Source organism: Pinus tabuliformis, chromosome 1_2, assembly GCF_031772625.1.
Source record: "Pinus tabuliformis cultivar Carrire ecotype Pingquan chromosome 1_2, CPIR1, whole genome shotgun sequence".
Taxonomy (NCBI): domain Eukaryota; kingdom Viridiplantae; phylum Streptophyta; class Pinopsida; order Pinales; family Pinaceae; genus Pinus; species Pinus tabuliformis.
The window spans coordinates 872801562-872811001 of NC_142298.1; positions in this window are offsets into that span (position 1 = coordinate 872801562).

A 9440-nucleotide genomic window follows, 5' to 3' on the forward strand; every position below is an offset into this window, starting at 1 on the left:
AGAGAAATCTATTGGTGGCTCATGAAAGGAGAGAAAGATAAATGACATTGTGTTATGCCAAAATTAGCATGACGAATGGCCATGAATATGGAGAAGTGTTGTGTTTCCATTAATGCTAGAGGAGGATATTTTTATGCATAATGTTGGCATTGTTTTAAAATGGGCAAGGATGGAAGATGCGTCAAGGGGAGTCCTATGGTTATTGCATTCTTTAGTAGAGAATCATCATAGTAACAAGATAAGTGAAGTTATAAAATATTATAATTATGGTGGTTGGGAGTTATAAACCTTGAAGACATTTTTGCCTCAGGAGATTAGCTCAAATTCTCCTTGAAGTGGCATAGTTGGATTTTTCTCAGAAATAACTTTCCAATGGTACGCTAAAGTTTAGAAAGGCCTCCTAGATCAAAAGTTTTTTCTAGTCAAAGTTAAGTACCCACAAAGTCGAAAGTTGCAGCTAACGTTAATGGAGTAGAGTCAAATTGGTGCATGGTTGGTGTTTTTTCCAAACGTGGCATATCCATTCGCTAAGTCATCAAATGAAGAGTTGGAAGGAGTTATTATTGACTAGGAGTCGAGCCCCCATAACACATAAGCCTAATAGAGGTTCCTCGGACTGCGCAGAAATAGGCACAAAGTTGAACGCCAAGGACAACATAAGCCCGAGTAGATGTGGTTAATAATTGTTAGTGGGAAAATATATCAATTGGTGGAGTTTAATAGTTTGGAGCTTCCACTTCCACATCACCCCATGAAGCCTTCCCTAGAAGCACCCAAGATGTGTGCAAAGGTGAACCTCTAGGATGACGTAATCTTGAGAGGATTCAACACATGGATAGAGGTCATGATTGGTAGAAGCACTATAATGGGAGTCCCCATGGGACAACTTGACCCAAAAGGGATTCCCTAAAAGATCCTGGTGCAACAAAACTTGGAAGAGCCTAGGATGCCATAGGGATAAAAACATGGTGCAACAAGTAACAAAGGGACTTAGTCAGGACCTTTAATTTTATAACAAAGAAAATCATTACAAAACCATGGCTCAGGACCCCTTTCTCTCTCATTATTATCTCGTGATGATTTCAACACGATGTCAACATAGTGGACACATGGCATGTGTTTTTGACACTCTCAAGTGGCCTAGTGGGCCAAATCTAGGTGACACATGTCACCACTCCAAAGGCACCATGTTATGTTGATGACAAAAGTATGATGTCATCTAGAAACGTCAGCTAGGAAGTGCTTCCCCAAAGGGTTTATAAGGCATGCATGCAATGAAATTTGGGATGATTAAGCAGTAGGACAAGGTCGAAGATAAAATCGAAGTGAAAGTCCAACTAGTAGGTTTGTGATTGGTCCATGATGGTGGCATAAGCCCCACCAAGAAATATCATCATGAATGCACCACCCTGGAAGAAAATTAAAAGGAAGAAAAGAGGATTCTCAATGTTGATTTAGCTCTGAGACATGATGGCATGTATAGTTAGATCTAGAGGACCAATGGTGAAGGTGTAGGGCAGACCCACAGGATACATAATTCTGGAGGTCTATCCTCAAAGGTGCTTGCAAAGGTGCACTAGGGATATCAGATCAAGGCCTAAAGTATAATAACTAGGACTTCATTCTGTGGGTGGTATGTGACCAAGGGAACAAAATATTAGTTCAAATTCTTTAATCCCTTGGGGCTATAGTTATAACAGGCACCTAAGAGCTATTTTATAGTGATTTTTTCATGTTTCATGACCAAGGGCCTTTAGGCTTACAGACAACAAATTATCGTCGCAATATTAACTCCTATAATAAGAAGAATTAAACAACTATTTTTTCTATATTTGGAATGTGTGCTTTATGTGGAATTGTTCCACATTTGTAGTTAACAAATCTTGAATGGGTCAGTAACTAAATCTAAAAGAATTAGTGGCAATGGAAAAAGAAGAGTTAGTGGGAAATTTTTTAGACTAGAGAATTGAGTCAATGAGGACCCAAATTTACAGAGGTAGCAGTTGACTATAGAAAAGCAAGAAGGAAAAGCAAGTGACTTTCCTTGTTTGATCAGAGTTATCCATACCTGAGTGACCCTCACGCCACAAAAAATTCAATGGAAAATAGTGTTATGTACATAAGTGTTAATTTTTGCAACTAGGTTCAAATTCCACATTGGACAAGTCAAATGACAAAGATGATGCTTGCGTTAAATTCCTCTTTTAGAGAGGACCAAAATCAACCCAAGGATCACCTAATTTAGTTAAATGTAAGTTAAGTTTTGAATTATATTCTTCATACATTCATTATGGAATGGGTCAGCCCTAACCACATGCATAACTGCTTGGGTCAATCTTAACCCCAAGTAAACTTTCAAGAAAGCCTATAAATAGAAGTGATCTCAACTTCATTTCAACACAATTCATCAAGCCATGTTTTGTTCTTATATTCTTTCTTGGCTTTCACAGTTTTGATGAAAGGAGTTCGTATAGGGTCTGAAATCACAGGCAAAAGGTTGTCTTTGAGTTATGGTTTTCTCAATCTCAGTTGCTGACACAAAACAGGGAATTTTATTCCCTGGTTTTTGGCAAAGAGTAGGAATGAGAGTGACTAAGGCTCTTTGGTCACTGGGAGAGAGTCTTGTGGGAGCGAGTCTAGGTTCAAAAGAAAATCAGAAGGTTCACGTCCCCAGACACTGGCACAGAGTAGTCCTGAGAGTGCCTAGGACATCTCGATCACTCATAAAACAAATGTAAAGGAGAGGCCCTAGGTTTTAGGTGCATTTCACCTCATTCACATGCATAAATACTTCCTGAGAGCGATCGTGCATTCACATAATATGTTTTGGGCTCATTCTACTCTCTGTCGAAATATTTGTATGTCGGTCTAATAAAGAAGAATATTTGAAAGGGTTCCCTCCTAGTGGGGTTTTTCCTTCGTATTGGACCAATCGAATGCCTATTATGATTTTTATTTTGTCTTCTTTGTCACTACATATATTGTTCTTTCTTTAGTTACATTTATGATTGATTATACTGCTAATAATTGGATGCATTTTTAATGAAAAGATAAATTGGGCTAAAGTAATTGATACATCATAGAACAATTAGAAAATTTAACATGGAATCAGAGTCAAGCTTAAACAAAAGCCAAAAATAAGACAAGTTTTAACAACTCCTCTCTTTCAGAAAGCAGATTTCCTATTCAAGGTCAAGATGTCGTCTTCTACCTTCAAGGAGAATAAAACTTTGGGTGATGCATTAAACTTTGTTGCATGGAAATTTAGATTGGAAATCATAGCTGGCAACAATGATGTGGTATAATACATTCAAGGAAGGGTGCCCGAGCCTCTAGAAAATTCTTTCACATTTTTCAAGAATAGGTACAAGAAAGTTGATTCTAAAGCAAAGTAAATTATAGATTATAGTTTAAATGATCATTTACTTACTTATGTTGGGAATTTACGAAAGTCTAAAGATAGCTATGACAAGATAATTGACATGTATGACAATATAATTGACATGTATGAAGTTGACAACCTAAATGAGATCATCACCTTCAAAGATCAACTCAAGAAAAATAAGATGAACAAAGGGGAAGTTGTCCAATATTACAGTATGAGGATCTCTTGCCTTAGAGATCAATTACAAAGGGTTGGAGAAAATGTACTTGATAGGGAGCTAGTAGTTGTGATTCTTAGAGGCCTCCACCCTATTTCAGAAACATTCATTACTACTATCATCAACAACAATTTCCTTTCGTCATTTGATGAAATTGTTAGAAAAATCACTCAAGAAGAATCTAGGATGATAGCAAGAGGAAAGATTCAAAAACATGAAGAGGGAGATTCCACTACATACATCACTCATGGAAAAAGAAAGAAGGCAAGAGGAGGTTCATCAAGGAATCCTCCTCAAAATAAAAAAGGAAGGAATGAAAGGTCGACATCTCATGTTGAATGCTTAAATTGTCACAAGAAGGGTCATTATGCACAAGACTATCCTGAGAAAGGAAAGACGCCGTGCTACAACACTAGAGGTGACTACAATAACAAAAGAAGAAAAGACAATCAAATAAATAACCTTGACATAAGAGATGATAAAAGAAGAAGAGACTCCTCAAGTGACCGTGAAGAAGATCATCCTCCTCAAAAGAAGTCAAGGGCTCCCAGGTATGAAAGTAATTCTGTAAATAAATATGAATACATACTTATTTATGATCTTACTAGTTCTTCTCCTTTGGATTAATGGGATATTTGGTTGGCTGATAGTGGGGTCACTCATCATTTATCTGGTTACAAGGAAGACATCTCTAATTTGGCAGAGAGGGAGACTAAGATAAAGATCATTCTTGGAGACAGCTCCACTCCTCCTGTGAAAGGCTTTGCGTCTGTCAAATTTCTGTTGAATTCTAGGCAATCAGTTCTGTTGCATGATGTTATGTATGTACCTGAATTAATGAAGAATCTTATATCTATATCCACATTGGAAGATAAAGGGATGAGGTTTTCCTTCATGAAAGGTAAAATCTTAACTTGGCCTGTCGATTCACCTATGAGGGATGCCTTCACAATAGGATCCAGATTTGAAGGACTCTATAGCATCACTAGAAGACCTCTCCTAGAATTTCTTCATAATACCAATCATTTGAGTGAATTATGGCACCCCAGACTAGCTCATCTTCACTATGATGCACTTCTAAAATTGAATAAATTGGTCTCTAGTATTCCCAATGTTCAAGCTCATCATGATGGAGTTTGTGGAGGTTGTGCAAATGGAAAGAAAACAAGGGGACCATTTCCCTCTAGTAATAACAAGACAAGTGACATCCCACATCTCATTCATTCTGATATACGTGGTCTGATGCATGTAAATTCTGTTGGTGGTCATCTCTACTACGTCACCTTTATTGACGACTTCTAAAGAAAGACATGGATATACTATCTTAAGCACAAGGATGAAGCCTTTGAATCATTCAAGGAATTGATAGCCTTGATAAAAAATAAATCAAGAAAGAGAGTCAAAGTCTTTAGGTCCGATAATGGAGGAGAACACATGTTAAAAGAATTCATAGTTTTTTGCAATAAAGACGGAATCAATAAGGAAACGATTGTGCCATATACTCCTAAACAGAATGGTATAGCTGAAAGGAAGAACAAGTCTATATTATAAGTTTCCCATTCTATGCTCCATGATCAAAAGGTGCCAAAGTTCCTTTGGGCTGAAGCTACATCTACTTTTGTATATGTTCAAAACATGGTGCCTCATCAAGCATCATGTATTTGAATGCCCAATATATTTTAATGTGTTGAAGGACAAAAGGAACAAGTTGGAAGCTGGATGGTCCATTTGTACCTGAGTCCGATATGGTTGATGATCCCATAGAGCCTATGGATCTGTTAGATCCTACTCCAAATGATACTCCCTCTAAGAAGATACCACTTTGGCTCCGTGATACTTTATAGGATACTTAAAGACAAGACCCCATTCATAGATCATTCACAGAAAATAAGCCACCATGTAGGTATTAGGGATATGTTGTTCCTATGAGTACTATGATTCAAGCCGAACTACCCTCACTCAAAGAAGCTATAAAAGAACAAGTTTGGACGGATGTTATGGCTTAAGAATATGAATTTATTATGAAAAATTATGTATGCTATGTTGTACCTAGACCGAAAGGGAAATCTGTTGTGACTTCAAAATGGCTATTCAAAATCAAACACGGAATTGATGGCAACATTGAGAAATATAAAGCAAGGTTCGTAGCTTGAGGATTATCTCAAAAATAGGGGGAAGATTATGATGACATATTTTCTCTCGTGGCTCGATATACAACCATATGTTCTATAGTTTCCCTTGTTGCGATTCAGGGATGGAACCTTCATCAGATGGATGTAAAGACCCCATTCCTTCATGGCATGAACCTTCATCAGATGGATGTAAAGACCCCATTCCTTCATGGCATGTTACAGGAAGAGGTATATGTTGAACAACCATAGGTATTTGAAGTGGAAGATCGAAGAACACATGTTTGGAGGTTGAAGAAGGCATTATATGGTTTGAATAAAGCTCCTCAAGGTTGGTATGCATGTACTGAAAGTTACTTAGTGAAGTTGGGATTCACAAGAAGAAATACCGATCCCAATATCTGCTTCAAGGTAGTCCAAATTATGCCATTGATAGGTAGTGAGCCTCTAATGATCGAATGTAAGAGGAAGCTAGCCTCTAAATTTGAGATGAAAGAACTTGGTCTTATGCACTACATTTTGGGCCTTCACATATGGAAAAAGCCTAGTGACATTTTCCTTTCACAGGGAAAATACGTTGTAAATTTGTTGGAAAGACTTGGAATGGATGAATGTAAATCCATGGTTACACCGATGGAAATGAACTTCTAGAAGCTATGTGGTTATATTGCAGGACCAGACTTAGAAAATCTATCCCAGTATAGACAACTAATTGGGGCTCTAATGTTCCTTGTGAATACCCGTCTAAAGATATGCTATGCAGTAAACACATTGAGTCAATTCATGACTGAGCCCTACCACACACATTGGATAGTTTCCAGACACATATTGAGATATTTGGATGGTTCAATCACACTTTTCTTGAGATATTCTATAGGAAATGTTAAACTTCTTGGATACACTGATTTTGATTGGCCTGAAAATGTTATCGATGGGAAAACTACATTTCGATGTTATTTTAGCCTTGGATCTAGCATGATATCCTGGATGAGAAGGAAACAAAAGTTTGTAGCATTGAACACAACCAAATAAAAATACATTACCACTAACATGGCTAACTGTGAAGCAGTCTAGTTGAGAAAGCTTTTTGGAGAGCTATTTGAGCAGGTCTTAGATACTGCAGTGATATAATTTGACAGAAAGAGTGGAATCCTTTTGGCAGAAACTCTCATGTTTCATGACAAGTCCAAGCATATTGAGACTTAATATCACTTCATTCGAGACATGGTGCAGAGAGGAGTTGTCAAGCTACATCAAATATCGACAGATGAATAGATTGCAGATATTCACACTAAGGCATTATCAAAGAGAAATTTCTTGGTTTTCAAAGAAAAACTTGGACTGATGGATGTATCCCCTTCAGATAAGCAGCAACACTAATCGAGGACACTGAGAAAACTCTTCCTACCCTCCTCAAGCTCCTAGGGTGAGGAATTGAGATAGGGGGCTCCTAGGGTTGAGGGAACTCTAGACAATAGGGAATTACCCCTATATGTTACCCATAGGGTTGAATAATTATGATCCCCTATCTTCATAGGGTCGGATAATTTTTCTCCCCTACTTGGTGTTTGCAGAGTATACCCCAGTTGGCATCATACCCACAAGCAGACTAGCTCATTAGGAATACCGCTCCTCATTTTTCCAATGAGTTGAGAGTGTAATTTGGGTGTACAACCCAAGTTGATTATGATGCAGGTGTTTTACCACATGACTATTGAGGGTCATTATTGGGAACATCGATAGGAAATAGATTGCATTGAGGATAAGCTCCGTGATGATATTCTAGGGTTGAAGATGTGCTACATTTTATGATATGTTATCCTATTGCTCAGTATGGGTGGAAGCTATTGCTCCTCGATTTTTCTTCTTCTAGATCTGAGAAATTTTCAGCAAATAGATTTGAGAAAGATAGTGAAAACATTATAGGAAGATGCAAAGAGAAACTGACAGATATTGGTAGGTGGAATTCTTGTTATTTGAGAGGGAGTGTTAATTTTTTCAAATAGGGTCAAATTCCACAATGGATAACTCAGATGACCAAAATGATGCTTGCATTAAATTCCTATTTTCAGGACGACCAAAATTGACCCAAAGATCACCTAATTTGGTTAAGCGGAAGTTAAGTTTTGAACTATTTTCTTCATACATTCATTATGGAAGGGGTCGGACCTTACCACATGGGTAACTACTTGGGCCAATCTTAAAAATAAGTAAACCCTCAAGAAAGCCTATAAATAGAAGTTACCTCAAGTTCATTTCAACAAAATTGATCAAGCCATTTTCTATTATTCTATTTTTTGTTGGCTCGCACAGGTTCAATGAAAGGAGTTTGCAGAGGGTCTAAAATAATAGGTGAAAGTTTCTCTCTGAGTTAGTGTTTTCTGGATCTCGGTCACTGGCACAGAACAAGGCATTTTAGTCCTTGGCCAGTGGAATAAAGTAGGAAAGAGAGTGACTAAGGCTCTCTGGTTTCTAGGAGACAGTCTTGTAGGAGAGACTCTCGGTTCAGAAGAATATCGAAAGGTTCAGGTCCCAGAACGCTCACACAAATTAGTCCAAAGAGTGTCCGGGACATCTCAGTCTCTCACATAACAACTGTAAGGGAGCGAACCTAGGTTTTAGGTGTATTTCACCTCAGTCACACACATAAATACTTCCTAAGAGTGACCGTGCAGTCATAGTCACCCGCATATAGTGACTGAGAGAGCGACTAGGGCGTTTCGATCACACATAGATAGTTTTGATGATGGGGACCAAAGTTCATATCTAGGGTTTGACATTTGGCTTTGGTTGACTTCAGTGATTTGGTAGATTTGGGTTTCACTCTGTTGTTATACATATCTATAGATCTGTAGATTTGATTTATTATTATACGTTGTAATCATATGCATTGGGCTCATTTTACTCTCTGATCAAATATTTTTCTGATGATCTACTAAAGAAGAAGATTTGAAAGGGTTTCCCCCTAGTGGGGTTTTTCCCTGGTCTTGGACCAATTTGTTGTCTCTTATGGTTGTGTTGTTGTATTGTTTGTCACGACATATATTTTTCTTTCTTCAGTTACGTTTATGATTGATTATATTGCTAATAATTGGATGCATTTTTAACGAAAAGATAAATTAGTCTAATGTAACTGATACAACATAAAAAAAATTAAAAAAAATTAGCTCTTGTAATAAGAACAAGTCACCAATTATTTGTTCTATATTTGGAAGGTTTGTTATATGTGGAATGGTGCCACATTTGTGGTTAACGAATCTTGAATGGGTCGGGAACTAAATCTAAAAGAATTGGTGGCAATGGATAAAACAAATTTAATGGGAAATTTTAGATACTTGAGAATTGAGTTAGAGAGGACCACAATTTGCAGAGGTAGCAGTTGACTCTAGAAAAACAAGAAGGATAAGGAAATGAATTCCCTTGTTTGATCAGAGTTAGCCATACCTGAGTGACCCTCATGTCACGAAGAATTCAATGGAAAAGAGTGTTGGGTGTAGAAGATCATACCAAAAGCTCAAATTTCCATGTTGAAGTACATCCTGAGCATTGGAGAGCCATGTTGTTAGTATAATATGAAGTTAATGTAGGATCTCTTTGAGTGTGCAGGTTGGATTAAGATTTAATTCTTAGAATGGAAAAACACTAAAAATATCATTTTCATGCTTAAGTCGGTTACAAAGGCTAAGTAATTTGTTGGAACAACAAAATG